General features: G+C 41.4%; 1 protein-coding gene across 1 annotated transcript in view; it reads left to right on the top strand.

The window, feature by feature from the left end:
• The window catches only part of fat4 (FAT atypical cadherin 4), a 368,131-nt gene that overhangs the window by 192,703 nt on the left and 156,825 nt on the right, over window positions 1-18,603 (top strand).

Below are 18,603 nucleotides of genomic sequence, written 5' to 3'. Positions count from 1 at the left end.
GAATATTGTTGAATTTTCCTTTGTACCCGATTGATGATGCAGAATGGGGGAAAAGCATAAAAAACGCCATTTCACCAAATGCAGTGAGAAAGCATCTGTAGCTTCTGCCCCAGGGTCTGGTTCCCAGGACACATACCTTGGTAATTGGTGATTCAACCTGGACGCAAAAAATATCAATATCTGGTCTACCATATTTTGCTGTAATTTCAGCAAATACATTTTATTTAACATCCATTCCGTGTTTTCATTAAATTTGCGTGACCTGGTGTCTGCCACTGAATTTAGCTTACCTTTATGTTGCCGATATCCAAATGTTTTTTTTTTTTTTTTTTTTTTTTTTTTTGGATACACCATTTTGTAATACCATAGACGAGTTGTCAATAATGATGGGGTTGGAGCAATACCTAATGCTATGTTCCCACCACTGTAGTTCAATTATAGCTTCCGTAGGCAGCTCCATAGGTCTATCAAAATGACCTTTGTTAAATTTGAGTGCTCTAATTTTTGCTCTTTGCAAATTTTGATAATGTAATGGCCCAAAATGTGTGGCCGGGAATGTAGCCACAATCTTCCCAATTATCCGGCCTACCCGTCTAATGGAGGGTCTGTTGGTGTTAAGAAGCTCGCTGCAATCCTCCTGTAGGGCTGCGGCTTTATTTATTGGTAAAGTTACTAACATATTGACCGTGTTAATGGTGAATCCTAGATAATCCATATTCGTTTCTGGTATCAATTTACACTTAACTACCGTCTGTGTTCCCCTCTGATGGGTACTGTATAGTATGCATCTTTTAAGTCAATGCTTGTCATATAGAAACCAGCTGATACTAATTCTTTAGCAGTGATAAAGGTATCCATCTTAAAATGAACATATTGAACGAATGTGTTTAGGGTTGAAAGGTCAATGATAATCCTGCAACCCCCATCTTTTTTATTTTTAATAAATATGTTTGATACAAATTTTAATTGTTCATGAGTAGTATGCTCAATCACACCTTTTGTATACAATCGTTGTAGCTCCATGTGGGCTTTAGATTGTTCGGTTTTTGTAAGGACGAAATGCCTTTCTGGTGTATGTTGTACTGGGGGGTTATTGGGATGAGTAAATTCTATCAGATAACCCTGAATACTGCTTAGAACATACGAGTCTGTAGTGATTTTACACCATTCGTCACTGTAGTATTGCAACCTCCCTCCCACCGTCGTGGGTCCCTTTTTTACAAAAGAACCACACCCACCTACCTCCATGGTTACTGGTGGTTGTATTATTTTCTTTGTTTTTTGAAAAAAGGGGGTTTTGTTTTTATTCGTGTTCGTGGTTGTACTGGAGGTTTAGGCTTCCGCATCTTCCAGGGTGGCCGTCCCTGGCCATACCCTAAAAGAAGGCAGCTGCGGGTTATATTGGGTTCTGGCACTGCCACTGATATAAGCCCTGGGGGACGTCCTCCACCCTTCTGTTGACTCGTGCAATGCGCTGTAGCGATATGACACGCATGCGTTGGAAGCGGGTTCTTCACGTAGTCACTCACGTGACTCCGAAGTAAAACTACAGAATTTATTGCTACAGCAACAACAGAGACTTCTGTTAGCAGCAGCCCTCATACTGACAGATCAGCTAGGCAGTACAACAAGAAAGGCTAGCAAGAAACCCAGGAGGAGGTCTGTGTGGACGAGGTTAGAGGTTACATGATGCGTAAAAGGCGGGCCGTCTGTGAACGGGCGGCTCACGGCGTCATATGTTTATGGACGTTGACGCACGGTGACGTAACCATGCGTCACCACGTGATACAGCGTGCGACGCCAATGCGTCAGCGTGCGTACGCGATACGTCGCGCAGGTGGTGCGCGAGGATTTTGTTATACTACGAAATCCTGGAGCGCCGCACGATAGCGCGCGCCACTGCATGCGATTCCACGCCTCACCATGCGCAATGCTTGCGTCACCCATGCACACCCCACGCGTCACAACGCGTCGACCTATTTTACATATGTCGTGTAAATGAGGCGCAAATGACGGCCAAGTGGGACAGGCCCTTTAATCACCGTTACTTTATTGCATATCTTTCATTCATTTGTTCTATATCTCTCTGTACACCCGTCTAGATCTCTCATTTCCCTTTCCCACGACTCTCAGTCTGAAGAAGGGTCTCGACCCAAAATGTCACCTATTCCTTCCCTCCAAAGATGCTGTCTGACCCTGTCGAGTTACTCCAGCTTTTTGTGTCTATCTCTGGTTTCAACCAGCATCTGCAGTTCCTTCCTACGCATTCCTTCACATTGTTAGTTGCATATCCAAATATTTTCTGGAAAGCTAACTAAAGATTGGAACATAAATATATGCTTAACATAGAAGCTGAAATACCTTTTTTTTAAATTTAAAATCAATTTTGCAACACCTCCCTGAAGGATTTAGAAAAAACAAAAATGAAATTAAGCTTTACCAGGCATAACCTAATACAGAATGTAGAAAATATGCGGGATACATTACAGTAAGACCACTTCGTAAACTCATGTCAATGCAGTTGTGAAAGATGCCTGAATTAGAGCAGCAAATTCACTAAATTGCTCTTTTAAGTTGTGCCTGCAGGGAAATCCCAAAGTCAATTTCAGTTTTATGCAGAAATGACAATGGACATCAATAGTTTCTTTGTTGCAACACAAAATCCAGGCCTTTGATTATTTTGGCCATCTTGTATCTTGACACGGCAGGGTTTCTAAATAATCCTTTTCTGACTTATGTATGACAATAGAAAAATAAAAAAAGATGAAAGATCACTGATGCATTACTAATTATTCTTGGAAATTGGAACCGAATATGGTTCTGTGATCCAGTTGCTTAATTGGATAGTGCTAACTGCAAGGTCAGAGTTAAGGAAATAAAAACAGTTTTCTGTTGACAGAGGATACTGTGTCTCACAGAATGCTTATAAAATGTTATCTAATTTGTACAGTCAATTAAATGCTGAAGCAAATCAGGCATGGGTGGAACCAAAGGAAACGCGGTAAGATCAGTCTCACTTCTGCCTGTATTGCTGGAAATCCAACATCCTTAGGCTGCCTTAAGGATTTAATAGATATCGGTAAATGTGCCCAAACTCTCTTTGGAGTTTGGGCTTTGATTTTTTTTTCAATCCTCTTATCACCGAGCAACAAAAACGCTGCATTTCCACCAATGCCTGCAGCGGTGTGATTCTTAAGAATTTATCATCATATTGATATTGCCGTTTCTACTTGAAGTCATTCCACAATATGTTTCAGCTCAGTTCAGAGTAACTTAGAGAATTTATCCCATTGAACCATAGAAGAAATCAAACATCACCACTGATAGGTAAATAACTTGCACATGCGGTTGCTGAAAATACACTGAGGTAAGTTTGATGTTGCCAAGTGCCTTGGGATATTTTGCTATATTCAATAGAAAGTGGGTGATAGTGAATCTGCTGTCTGTCTTGCATCGCTTCTCTTTTGTTTTTTTTTTAATTGAAAGATGTGAAACAGGTGCAGTGACATCGCAGATAGTGTTGCCACCTCACAGTTTCAATGATCTGGGTTTGATTCTGACTGCTGGTGCTGATTGCATGAAGTTTGCATGTTGTCCCAAAGATTAGCAATGTTACAACATTTTGAGATTTAAAAAATCAAGTCTGCAATTTATCCCATCAGATAAAGCATAAAAAGAAGTTTAATTTGACACCTAATTCACTTTCATATCTTCAGTATTAGAAAACTTATGGCCATTTTCATACTCGGAAATTAGCATCTTGTTCCCTATTGCTTTTCCATTGACTTAACGCAAAAGCTGCGATCGAGGACAGTCAAAAGCCCATAACTTTCTTAAAAATGAAGAGAACTGAAATAAACTCCCGAGAACGACAGTCGGAACAATTTTTCAGCATCAGGTAGTAGCCTGAGAAAATATATCTCGGACAGGCAGGAGAAAACGGCATTTTAATCCCGCCCCCCTCCCCCTCAAAGGCGCCAAAGTCGCGCACACGGCCAGTGACAGAACTGCAGCGCCGCTGAAGGTAAGTTTTGTAACATACCTATTGGATCCCCCTCTTGCTCCACCTCTCTCACACAAGTGTTCAGTTTTCCTCTCATACCTCACAAAGACTTGTTGTTTCATACATTTCCGAGCCACTGTAAATGACCACTGCTGTAGGTGAAATGGGATTGTCATTCTATGCCTGCTCTGTTTGACCTGGCATAGAACAGATTGGCCAAGTTACCATCTTCTCCACGATAAGTTAAAAGATGAGGCAGTTCATTTTTTTTTAATACAATGGTTCAAATTTAAATGTTCAGCATTTTTTCAGCCTGCAAGTGCTCGAGGTAATTTTTTGTTGCAGTGTTCGGGCAGATGGGATAACTTGGTTAGCATTGGCGAGTTGGGCCGAAGGGCCAGTTTCCATGCTGTATGACTATGACTATTTAAAGCTGGGATATTTACAGAAATCGCACAAGACCAAAGGCATTAGCAATTCCTGGTAAGGCAAAGTCATTGCAGGTCTGGATGGTGCAGCCATATCTCACATGTTACTGTATATACGCTGTAGGAATGATATTTTGCCTTCATTGCATTGGCAGAGTGGATCAACAGCCCAGTGCCAAACCAATAGATTCCTATTCCATGACTGTGAAATTCAATGTACTGCAACACCAGATTGTCACGTAGATGACTATGTCAAAGTCAAAGTCACTTTTATTCGTCACATACACCCGAAGGTGCAGTGAAATGAATTTGTCAGCAGCGATACACTTTAAAAAAAAAAACACAATACACAATAGAATTTAACACAAACACACCACAGCATTCCTCACTGTGGTGGAAGGTAACAAAGTTCAGTCAGTCCTCCTCGTTTGGTTGGGGCCATGAACTCTCCGTAGTCGCCGCTACGGACGGCCCGATGTACAGGCCCTCGTGTCGGGATGATTTAAACTCCGACGTTGGGACAGTCAAACACACTCCGCGGCTTGGAGTGCCCGAATCGGCACTTTCCTACCGGAGACCGCGGCTTCAGGATGTTATAGGCCGCAGGCCGGTGGTCAGAGCTCTTCTCCGGCGATCCCCGGCAAGGGATCCCAGGTTCCGGATAGTAAGTCCACGCCACGGCTGCGGCTAGAAGCTCCGCAGACCACAGCCCCACGATGTCAACTTCACCAGGCCAGCGATCGGAGCACTCCTCTCTGGCGACCCCCGGCAAGGGTTCGCCCACTCCGCAATGGAAAAGTCCAAGCTGCGCCCGCTGCTGAGAAACTCTTGGGCCCAACTCTGGGAAACGCTGCTCCAATCCAAGCTGTTAGGCTGCGATGGAAATTACATGGAAAAAGTCGCCTCTCCGACGAAGAGGCGACCAAAAGCGGAGTACATTTATACATTTTACAAACGTTCCAGGTGTCAACTCCTGTATATCGGCGAGACCAAGCGCAGGCTCGGCGATCGTTTCACTGAACACCTCCGCTCAGTCCGCCTGATCTCCCGGTTGCTCAGCACTTTAACTCCCCAGCGCAAATTGGAGGAACAGCACCTCATATTTTGCTTGGGTAGCTTCCACCCAGCGGTATAAACATTGACTTCTCTAACTTCAGATAGCCCTTGCTTTCATTCTCTCTCCATCCCCTTCCCAGTTCTCCCACCAGTCTTACTGACTCCGACTACATTCTATCTCTGTCCCGTCCCCTCCCCTGACATCAGTCTGAAGAAGTCGACCCGAAACGTCACCCATTCCTTCTTTCCAGGGATGCTGCCTGCCCTAATGTTATGTTCAGTTGTGGTCTCACTAAATGTACACAATGTGGACATGCAGGAGAGGGATGTTCACAAGATGGATTGTTTGTTGGATTGGACATAGAAAAAGAGCTTAAATGGACAGGGACTGTATTGTTTTGATTGCAGAAGAACGACAGGTGATCTCATTGAAACATGCAACATTTTCACTGAGCTTTACAGGGGAAAAGCAGCGATTATATTTTCTCTGGCTATAAAGTCTACAACCAAAGGGGCATAGTCTTAAAATCAGGGGGCTAATCTTTTAGAACTGAAATGAAAAGAAATTGATTTAACCAGAGGGCAGTGAATCTTTGGAATTGTCTACCCAGAAGAACTGTGGATGATTGGTGACTAAGTTCGTGGATAGGTTTTTCAGTATTGAGGAAATCAAGGATATGGAATTTGTACGAGAAGATGGCACCGAGCTAAGCGATGACTGGTGATCATCATGAAGGACAGTGCAGATATAAATATCCAAGTGACCGAAAGAAGCCTTGCTGTTTTTTTACACATATGATTTGGAGAGTGGAGAAAAAAAATCTATTTCATCAATCGGAGAAAGTAAAACGAAGAGTAATGTCACCAGCTAGTTTTGCAATGACTAAAACACTAAATAGCTTTAATAGACTGTGAGCAGTTATTCTAAAAAGGTGGAAAGTTAAGAAAAAAAACGAGAATAAAACCCTGGGAAGCAGACAAGGGTTGTATTATTCAGGCTTTGAAGAACTTTTGAAAGATTAATGGGGAATGAAGCATCTTCAAAATGGATCAAGATGAACTAGATAATATGAAATAGCAGGCAGAAAGCCAGGTTGTCAAATTCTAAAGTTTGAACTGCAGTGGGGACAAAAGAAAATAATCCATAATTACAGATAAGATAGCACTGAATTTGTAGTAGTATAAAAGTACAAAGATGCACAAAAAATGGGACTAGCGTAGATATGCATTATGATAGGTAGGAATTATTAATGTGGGACAAAGGGCACATTTCTGTGTCGTGCCTTTCTTTGATTCAATGTGTAGGAATGAGGATTAGCATCATTTTATGGATGTTATCTGTAGAGTTTCACGTAAATTACATGCAATCTCAAAATATCAAAGCAAACCTAATGACCAGAAAATAAAGGATATGCAATAGAACAAATGGATATTAAATTGCCAGTTTGTGTGGAAGAACATTTTATGCCACCTGATACTAATGTGTGAGAAGACACTGTATCGGAACAGCATTTCTTATTGCAGTTTCTTCCACAGATTGAAAGACTGTCTGGAGTTTTCCACAAAGCTTTTCCCATTGAGAGTAGGGACAATTCAGACAAGAGGACATGACTTGAGAATTAAGGGACAGGAGTTTAGGGGTAACATGAGGGGGAACTTCTTTACTCAGAGAGTGGTAGCTGTGTGGAATGAGCTTCCAGTGGAAGTGGTGGAGGCAGGTTCGATTTTATCATTTAAAAATAAATTGGATATGTATGTGGATGGGAAAAGAATGGAGGGTTATGGTCTGAGTGCAGGTAGATGGGACTAGGGGGAAATAAGTGTTCGGCACGGACTTGAAGGGCAGAGATGGCCTGTTTTCCGTGCTGTAATTGTTATATGGTTATATGGTTAGAATGCTGCACCAACACAGATTGCAGTTAGTCTCATGATGCAATCCTTAAAGTGGCAAATCCTTAAAGCGGCAATGATCGTTAACAGTCAAAATTAAACGTGATACATGTTAACAATTATTCCCTTCCTCTCACCAAAGCCACTCTCTTTTTGTTTAAAATCCATGTGGCTCTATGTTACAGAAGGAAAATAAACACTGAAATCAGCAGCTATGCATTGAGAGTATTGACCCTAAATCATCTAAGAACATAACCATCACTTCTGGTTACAAAATAAGCAGCTGTAAATAATGTGATGGGTCTCAGATTGCACATGTGGTACGACTGCTGCAAAAACACACTTGACAAGAGGAAACAAGCCCTATTGTCATTCCAGGCTGTGATGCAGATATACGACACCCATATGTAATCACTCCTCAGTCTTGTCAGGCTGATGGACAAAGAACTGTGCGGTACCACAGCTCACAGTGGTGAGACTTTTGTTACTCCATATCGTGTCTGCTTATTATAAATTTGGCCATTTTTGGACCCACTTGAGGATGATAATGTAATTGTCAGGTGCGATTGTAAAACCAAGCCAAGTAACCTGCAAAGGATTTTCAAGTTGCAACCATCAACGCTGGAACAAATGTTTTAAAGGTAGTTTTACAACACATGGAAATAAGGTCAAGGAGAAGTCAGCTCAACTTTGCAAGGCAGTTTCATCCCATTTTAATTGTTTATCTTGTGAGACCACCAAAGGAGCAGTAAGAAGATAACTGATATCCTTGGAGATACCAAATCTTTTGGTTGACAATGTTTATGTACTAGCTGAAATCTGATTTGTGTTCTTGAGTTTTTTTACAGGGAATTTTAGTAATTTTTTTTTTCTCTTCTTTGCACTAGTTGTATAGTTGAAGAAGGCTGGTAACATACAGTACAAACCCACAAAGAGTTTAACACTGAGAATTCATAACAAGAGGATTTCAGTATAGGAGGAAAGAGGTTCTTCTGCAGTTGTATAGGGCTCTGGTGAGACCACACCTGGAGTATTGTGTACAGTTTTTCAAGTTTTTCAAGTCTTAAGGGGTTGGACAGGCTAGATACAGGAAGATTGCTCCCGATGTTGGGGAAGTCCAGGACAAGGGGTCACAGCTTAAGAATAAGGGGGAAATCCTTTAAAACCGAGATGAGAAGAACTTTTTTCACACAGAGAGTGGTGAATCTCTGGAACTCCCTGCCACAGAGGGTAGTCGAGGCCAGTTCATTGGCTATATTTAAGAGGGAGTTAGATGTGGCCCTTGTGGCTAAGGGGATCAGAGGGTATGGAGAGAAGGCAGGTACGGGATACTGAGTTGGATGATCAGCCATGATCATATTGAATGGCGGTGCAGGCTCGAAGGGCCGAATGGCCTACTCCTGCACCTAATTTCTATGTTTCTATGTTTCTATGTTTTGGTCTCCTAATTTGAGGAAGGACATCCTTGTGATTGAGGCAGTGCAGCGTAGATTCACGAGATTGATCCCTGGGATGGCGGGACTGTCATATGAGGAAAGATTGAAAAGACTAGGCTTGTATTCACTGGAGTTTAGAAGGATGAGGGGGTATCTTATAGAAACATATAATATTATAAAAGGACTGGACAAGCTAGATGCAGGAAATATGTTTCCAATGTTGGGTGAGTCCAGAACCAGGGGCCACAGTCTAAGAATAATGGGGAGGCCATTTAAGACTGAGGTGAGAAAAAACTTTTTCACCTATAGAGTTATGAATTTATGGAATTCCCTGCCACAGAGGGCAGTGGAGGCCCAATCACTGTATGGATTTCAGAGGGTTAGATAGAGCTCTAGGGGCTAGTGGAATCAAGGGATATGGGGAGAAGGCAGGCACGGGTTATTGATAGGGGACGATTAGCCATGATCACAATGAATGGCGATGCTGGCTCGAAGCGCCGAATGGCCTCCTCCTGCACCTATTTTCTATGTTTCTATGTAATTTAACAAAGAGTTCATCTAACACTGACCCTGCATTTGTCATAATTCTTCAAGATCTTTAGGAAGCTGTGTGGTGTTGCCATGGGTACTGATTATTCCTGAGCCAGGCAGGACAGCTGCATAATAACTTTCAGAATTTAATAGAATTCTGGTGGATAACATTTTAAATAGTCACAAAATGATGGAGTAATTTGATTAGTATGGGTGTCAGAGGTGATGGAGAGAAGGCAGAGTGGGATTAGGAGGGAGAGATACAGTGCCCTCCATAATGTTTGGGACAAGGACCCATAATTTATTTATTTGCCTCTGTACTCCACAATTTTAGATTTGTAATAGAAAAAAATCACATGTGGTTAAAGTGCACATTGTCAGATTTTAATAAAAGCCAATTTAATATTTTTTAGTTTCACCATGTAGAAATTACAGCTGTGTTTATCCCCCCCATTTCAGGGCATCATAATGTTTGGGACACAGTAATGTCATGTAAACTAAAGTAGTCATGTTTAGTATTTTGTTGCATATCCTTTGCATGCAATGACTGCCTGAAGTCTGTGATTCATGGACATCACCAGTTGCTGGGTGTCTCCTCTGGTGATGCTCTGCCAGGCCTGTATTGTAGTCATCTTTAGCTTATGCTTGTTTTGGGGGCTAGTCCCCTTCAGTTTTCTCTTCAGTGTATAAAAGGCATGCTCAATTGGGTTCAGATCGGGTGATTGACCTGGCCACTCCAGAATTTACAATTTTTTAGCTTAGAAAAACACCTTTGTTGCTTTAGCAGTATGTTTGGGATCATTGTCTAGGTATGTTGCAAAGCCTACCTGAAGCGTCGCTGAAAATCTGTCGCTGCGGGTGTGCGCGATTTTGGCGCCGTTTAGAGGGGGGCGGGTTTAAAACGCGATTTTCTCTAGGCTGTTCAAATCGAAGATGTTCAGCCTAGTTAATTATTAACGAAAAATCGCTGAAAGACCCCGTCGCAAAAGCTATTATTAGTTTTAAAGGCCTCGTATAATAGTTATAGTAGTTTAAAAATCAACCTCTAAACCCGCGAACACCAGCAACCGCAGGGTCTCATAAAGCAAATAGCAGAAGGTAGGTTGTATATTTTTACATTAAAAAGGGCTTCTAAAGATCCCTTTATACAGAGTTTAATATTGCGAGTAGCTCATTTTGGCCCCATTATATCCCGCAGTATTTTTCTCGGCATTTGAGGGCACAAATCTACCGCAATGTGAACGTTCTAAACCAGCGCGTTCACAGGAACCCACTGGAAAAGCTGATTTAAATGGACTTTAATTTACAGCAATTGAACACTAAATTCCTTCCATTTGGTCTATAAATTAATGTAAATGAGATTTAAAAATCATGTTTTATTGTATCATCAATGGAGATAAGTGAGCCAGTATCTTCAGCAGCCATACATGCCCAGGCCATAACACCCCAACCACTGTGTTTCACAGGTGAGGTGGTATGCTTTGGATCTTGGGCAGTTCCTTCTCTCCTCCATACTTTGCTCTTGCTATCACTCTGATATAAGTTAATTTTTGTCTCATCTGTCCACAAAACCTTTTTCCAGAACTGTGGTTGCTCTTTTAAGTACTTCTTGGTGGGAGGTGATGGAAAGACTGGAGGAAAGACTAGGTGCTGAGCATTCTCTTATACCTGTATTAAGGAGGCAATTAAACACACCTGAGCAATTACAAAACACCTGTGAAGCCATGTGTCCCAAACATTATGGTGCCCTGAAATGGGGGAACTATGTATAAACACAGCTGTAATTTCTCTTCTTTAAAGCAGATGACAAATTATTCTGATGTAACTGTAAACACTGATTTTATATCAATTATGGCTTACTAAGAGAAATATCCAAGATATCTTGAAAGATTCAGATTAAAATTGACATAAAATTAATGATAAGAGGTCATGTTTAGTTAAAATATCAATATATGTCTGGTTGTTCCGTACACGTTTGGGCCGTATTAGTAGACCGCCTGACACCATGTAAATAATCAAGTTGCACAATCTGGAGTTCAAAGTCATCTTTCATCTGTGCACATAGTATAGCGGTACAGCAGGTTGTTAGTTGTTAGTTCATCGTTACCGCTTCCAAGACTGACCAGTGTAGGAAGTGGGTGTTAGTATAAAGCATACAGTAAGGTGGGGTTAGTGATGTTATTTCTACTATGATTGGTTCACATGCAATAACCAATCTACAATTAGAATAGGAAAGAGACATAGATGAGTTTCAAGAGATTTGATCTTCAAGAGGCAGTAGGTGGTTGTCACTGTAGCAGATGTAGTAAAGATTAGGTGCTCTATATTTTTTCTAGTGTGGCGCAGAGGTGGGCCTACTGCCCTACAGCGCCAGAGTCCGGGTTCAATCCTGACTACAGGTGCTTGTGTGTGAGGTGTTTGTATGTTCTCCCCGTGACCAGCATGGGTTTTCTCCAAGATCTTCGGTTTCCTCTCACACACTAACGACATACAGATTTTTAGGTTAATTAACATATAACATATATATATATAACAATTACAGCACGGAAACAGGCCATCTCGACCCTTCTAGTCTGTGCCGAACACGTATTCTCCCCTAGTCCCATATACCTGCGCTCAGACCATAACCCTCCATTCCTTTCCCGTCCATATACCTATCCAATTTATTTTTAAATTATAAAAACGAACCTGCCTCCACCACCTTCACTGGAAGCTCATTCCACACAGCCACCACTCTCTGAGTAAAGAAGTTCCCCCTCATGTTACCCCTAAACTTCTGTCCCTTAATTCTCAAGTCATGTCCCCTTGTTTGAATCTTCCCTACTCTCAGTGGGAAAAGCTTATCCACGTCAACTCTGTCTATCCCTCTCATCATTTTAAAGACCTCTATCAAGTCCCCCCTTAACCTTCTGCGCTCCAAAGAATAAAGCCCTAACTTGTTGGAGTGAGATTTAACCATATAAATGTTTACTCCTGCTACAGCCATTACCTCTTTTGACCATCTGGAGATGGTTTGAGTTGACACCTTTTGGCGTGTTTTTTTTTTATGGCTGATGAGGACCGATTGTTCTGAGCCTCTGAGGTTCTCCGTAACTCTCAAATAGTGGTGTTAGTATGTTACCACCCACACAACCGTTGGTCCTCTGGATATGCCAAGAACTGGATCTCCATCCCTGGCATTCCTGGCCTGCTCTGTTTTATCAGGTTCCTGATTAGGAATGTTATGTTGTTCATATTGGTGGTCATGTAGTCCAACCGTAGCTTTTGCAGTGCCTGGACTCTTTGTCAGCATACCACCTTCAGGGTTAATTGGCATGATTATAAATGTAAAATTGTCCCCGGTGTATGTAGGATAGTGTTAATGTGCGGGGATCGCTGGTCGGTGCGGACTCGGTGGGTCGAAGGGCCTGTTTCCGCGCTGTATCTCTAAAGTAAACTAAACTAAGCAGTCCATTTTGGATTTGAATTTACCGTGCCTTAGTGCAATGAATGAATTAATTGCTGGCTAATAAATGTTGTTTTGGACTCAAGAAATGAATATTTTACACAGCACTAAAATTAAATTCTCAGCCGGTTCTCTATCATTTTAGTTCAACTAATCACTTGATTTAGCAGAATAATTAGTTTTAAGCAAAAAATATTCCAGCTTTGCATATAAAATTGCACATATTCCTTTAACCCTGAAGTATTCCTCAGCAGCAGTTATCCAGTTGAATGATACATCACTCATCTGAGACCATTCATTTCTATTCAGTCGGATCCTAAAATCATGGCAACCGTTTATTTTCCTTGCTACAGCCAATGATCTATCCATAGACCACCACCTGTTTCTCATTCAAGTACTGCTATTTAGCAACACCACACAAAAACAAAGTGTCATTTTCCCCATGCTGTTCCTTTCCCTCAACACCACCTCTTAATTCCTCCAGTACTTATTTCTATATCATCAGACCAGTTATCCGCCTTCCAGTAATAAACAAGCTAAAATGTTCTCCCTACTCTATCTTTCTCCCTACCAACAGTGTGAAATACAATTATTCAGTTCACAATTCCAGCTTGAGAATCATACCTCATATTCACGTCATCTTTAAGACCATTTCCACCTCCACACATTGCCTGATTCCATCATTGGCTTTTCTTGGTTCTTGGTTTCTTGGTTTCTTGGTCCTCCAAAATATTCCAAATGGAATTTAAACTGGAGGTGGTGAAGGGAGGGCTTAAGCCAGAAAGGGTTATTGGGAAAAAAGAGCTACTTTAAATTTAGTTGCATCTGGTTGGGTAACTATAGTAGGGTGGAGATGATTCCATGCTTTAATTGTGCGGGGGAAGAAACAAATTGCTGTACACATCTGTCTTTGTAGCTGCTGCTTTGCTGCTCTGCAGCCTTTGCACTAATAATCTTAAAAATAATCTTAAACAACCTTAAAAATAGCGGAGTCAGGGGATATGGAGAGAAGGAAGGAACGAGATACTGATTGGCGATAATCAACCATGATCACATTGAATGGTGGTGCTGGGTCGAAGGGCCGAATGGCCTACTCCTGCACCTATTGTCTATTGTCTAACATGCACCATTTTGAATCTTTTCATACAGCCTTGTTCTTGTTAACTTATATGGGCTCTGATTTTGAAATTCTCATTCATTTGCAGCTGCATGATCTCACCCTTGTCAGTCTCTTGAGCCCCTATCAACTGTTAAAGATCATTTGTAAAGCTTCAAGAATGGGATAGGGTTAGGTGGAGCGCTTAAAAATGCTGACAGTGCTTCTCATGTGTTATATTCATTCTGTGCTATAAGGAAGGTCGAAACTGAGCATGTGTAAATGACACTCACTGCATTCTACTTTCGTCAGATTCTGCTCACTGTTGCCAAAGGACAAATGGCAATCGTAGAACAATCTGAGGAAGGACATTCTTACCATAGAGGGAGTACAGAGAGGGTTCACCAGACTGATTCCTGGGATGTCAGGACTTTCATATGAAGAAAGACTGGATAGACTCGATTTGTACTCGCTAGAATTTAGACGGTTGAGGGGGGATCTTATAGAAACTTACAAAATTCTTAAGGGGTTGGACGGGCTAGATGCAGGAAGATTTTTCCCGATGTTGGGGAAGTCCAGAACAAGGGGGTCACAGTTTAAGGTTAAAGGGGAAATCCTTTACGACTGAGATGAGAAAAACATTTTTCATACAGAGAGATCATGCACCTCTGAAAGACACAGCAGTGTCTGGAATTCTCTGCCACAGAAGGTAGTTGAGGCCAGTTCATTGGCTATATTTAAGAGGGTGCTAGATGTGGCCCTTGTGGCTAAAGGGGATCAGGGGGTATGGAGAGAAGGCAGGTATAGGATACTGAGTTGGATGATCAGCCATGATCATATTGAATGGCGGTGCAGGCTCGAAGGGCCGAATGGCCTACTCCTGCACCTATTTTCTATGTTTCTATGTAATAATATAAAGTGGAAAGGGATAACAGGACATTTGCTTGTCTGTAATGGTGTGGAATTTGGGCTGTGTTTACACTGCTGTGTCTTTCAGTAGTGCATGAATATTTGTTACATTTGGAAGAAGGAAAAGTTCTAGTGCCTTCTGAAATAAACAAAACATCAAAGGAAAAGTCTGTATATTGGTAGATTAAACTTTGTTCGTTGAGCAATCACCTAGATTGCTCCCAGTGATCACTGTATTTGGCATTGACTCGTAAATAAAGTCTTCATTGTCTTGCCCGATCTTTGTGTTGTGTTTTAAAGTTTTCGTGAACACAACCTCCCAATGTCAGTAGTTCGTTTTAGTTGTCAAAATAAAACTCCATTTACTGGAATGTGGAACAACAACAGAAACGTCGGAAGTCCTGCTGAGTTGGCAGGGTGGCACATTGGCGCAGTTGGTAGAGCTGCTGCCTCACAGCACCAGAGCTCCGGGTTTGATCCTGACCTCGGGTGTCGTCCGTCTGGAGTTTGCACGTCCTCCTTGTGATTAATTGCGTTTCATCCGGGTGCTCCGGTTTTCTCCCACATTCCATAGACCTATGTGTTTGTTGGTTGCTGCTGCTGCTGTCGTGTGTCTTTTAGACCTGCAGCTCCGTTGAGGTGAACCAGTCATCGTCCAGGTCCATCAGACCTCGTTCACCATTCGGTGGCCGGTGTTTGGGGCAACCGGTGACGATGTCCTCCACTGTCTGTGTTGGGTCCCCACACTCACAGGAGGCGCCGTCCACGAGGCCCCACCTCTTCATCGCTACTCCATAGCGTCCGACGCCTGTCCTCAAGCGGTTGAGGGTTGTCCACTGCTTTTGGGGCAGGTCCTGGCCAGGGACGTCCATGGGGTCATTGATGTACTGGTGTAGCCTAGATGGTTCCGCTGACTTCCACTGGTCTCTCCATCTCGTCTTGGCCCAGGCGGCCTTAGAAGCGTCAGCCAGTGTTGTGCAGAGCAGCTCTTGGGCTTGTGTGGCAAAGGGGCGCCGTGACTTGAGGCGTACACGTCGTAGTGTCTCTGTGACGATGGCTTGTTGGTTAATTTGCTGTTGTTAATTGTGTGTAGGTAGTGAGCTTTATTTTATTTTTATTTTTTTTTAATTTGTTTATTTTATTAGAAGTTAATACAATACAAAACAATACAGTGGCACCTAATTTTAGGTGCCAACTATGTCATACCGTAATCCATTCTATGTACAACCTCTAGTTTTATGTTATGAGAAGGAAGTAAGCAAGACAAGAAAAAGAAAACAATAGAAAGGGGAAAAAGTGGAAAAATAGATGGTAGAGAATAGAAAAACGTGAAGTGTGTATATAAAAAATAAAAGAAAAAAGAAAAAGTGGAAAGTAGAAATAGAAGAGAAGGCCCCTTAAAAGAGAAATTTTCAAATCTTTATTCGGAGATGTAGATTTATCCGCGGCATGAACTGAAATCAGCAATCTTTACAATACCGCTGCATCACATGATTCCAAAAAGTCGATGAAAGGAGACCAACTCCTTAAGAATTGGTCATATTTATCTATTAGTCGGAGTCTCATTTCTTCAAGGCGTGCTATGTCCATCATATTCCTAATCCACATTTTAACAGTTGGTATGGTTGTATTTTTCCAAAATTTAAGTATCAATTTCTTTCCAATTATTAACCCATAATTTAAAAAAACATTTTGGTCTTTATTTAAATTGGTATCTTCTCCTATTATTCCAAATATAATCCATTCCATTTTGGGTTCTATTCTTGACTTGAAGAGCTTTGTAAATATATCAAATATATCACTCCAAAATTTATTCAACTTTGTACATCCTACAAATGAATGTGTTATATTAGCGTTTTGAAACAAACATTTATCGCATCTGGGAGAGACGTTTGGATAAAATTTATTCAACCTCGTTTTTGAATAATATAGTCTATGTAATAATTTGAATTGAATTAAATGATGTCTTGCAGTAGTGAGTTTTAGAGTGGAAGCTTGCAAAAGATCAACATTGAATGACTGAAATTAAAAATATAGTGTTCCAAAGGAAATGATTAAGTACAGGGATGCATGAAGCCAAGAGTATTGGAAAATAGCAGAATTATTTTAAAATTGAGTTACCAGAAGTCAGGAAGATAGATAGATACACTATAGTCAGTGAAAAGAGCTTTGTTATAGATGGGACACAAGTGTTAGATTTCAGATGAAGGTTGAGTTCATGTAGGTCAGTGCTTGCAGGCCACCAAGGACACTGGAAAAAGTCACGGATGCGGCAGAGCCAAGAATGGAAGATTTAGAGATCAGAAAGCAAAAAAAACGATGTACTTAGGTTCATGTTATTTATGGTCACGTACCGAAGTACAGTGAAAATATTTGTTTTGCATGCTATCCGAAAGATCACATATACCATTCGTAGATACAATCAGTTCAAACTCAAGTACAATAGATAGAGCAAAAGGAAAGATATAGTGTGCAGAATATAGTTCTCAGCATTGTAACACATTGGAGCGCATCAGTTCCACAGACAAAGTTCCTAACCTAGGGGACTATTTGATTCACCTAGACCCCATTGGCAGAGGTGAATCGAATAGTACCCTAGCTAAAGAATGGACAATTCAGAAGTCTGATCGGAAAATCGTGGAAATACTGAACAAGTCAGGCAACATTTGTGATTAAATAAAATCATGACAAGAATGAAATATTGCCACCCAAAAACATTGATCCTTTTTCTCTCTCTACAGATGTTTTCACATCTGAGGTTTCTAGCATTTTTTGTTTCCATGTGAGTTTCATTAGCATGAGGGAAAGATCCTTAAAGATGTGTTGAATCAAGTTGCCTCAGGTAATGGTCTCAGAGTAGTTTTGACCATACACAGTGAGGCTGCTGCCTAATAGCTCCAGTGATCCGGTTTAATCCTGACCTCCAATGCTGAGTATGCGGAGTTTGCATGTTTCCTTGTGACTACGTGGGTTTATGATCTCTCATGCTTGCCATTTGGTTAATTAGCTACTATAATTTGCTGCTGGTGACAGTGGGTGTGAGGAGAATCAGGGAGGACTGTGAGAGAGAATGGGGCGCAGGAAAAATGAATGGGAATTAGGATTGATGGGATTACTCTGAAAGCCAGCATGGACTGGATGGGCTGAATGGCCTCCTATGTCTTCAGGAATCGTGGGATATGTAAATTTAACATTTTAAATCACACCTGTTTGACAATCTTAAAATGCGATGTACCCTTTGTTGACCTGTGTGTTAATAATGCAGGCGGTATGTTGTGGGAATTGTGTTCCAATTTCTACCACTGAGTAAATCATATGCCCTGTGCATGTGGGTAATATTATTGTATGCACAAACTGCAATGGGTAAATACCAAGAATATGAGGATGCTGCACAACAGGAAGCCACGTCCAATTGCCTAATTTCAGGACCTCACCTGGAAATCAGAGCAAATGCTCTGATGCATTTGTTGCCTGAATCACCTATAAAGCATTAATTACAACGTAAACAATGGAGAATTTATTTATTTTCAAATTTTTGGACACAAGCCATTTTTTTTCTTTCAATTCTACCTAATAATTGAATGCATTAACTGATAGAATAAAGGGGAGGTCATTTAAGACTGAGGTGAGAAAAAAAAACGTTTTCACCCAGAGAGTTGTGAATTTGTGGAATTCCCTGCCACAGAGGCCAAGTCATGATGGATTTAAGAGAGAGTTAGATAGAGCTCTAGGGGCTAGTGGAGCCAAGAGATATGGGGAGAAGGCAGGCACGGGTTATTGATAGGGGACGATCAGCCGTGATCACAATG

The sequence above is a fragment of the Amblyraja radiata genome, chromosome 1 (assembly GCF_010909765.2).
Source record: "Amblyraja radiata isolate CabotCenter1 chromosome 1, sAmbRad1.1.pri, whole genome shotgun sequence".
NCBI classification, from domain to species: domain Eukaryota; kingdom Metazoa; phylum Chordata; class Chondrichthyes; order Rajiformes; family Rajidae; genus Amblyraja; species Amblyraja radiata.
This window is presented reverse-complemented; position numbering and strand designations above follow the sequence as displayed.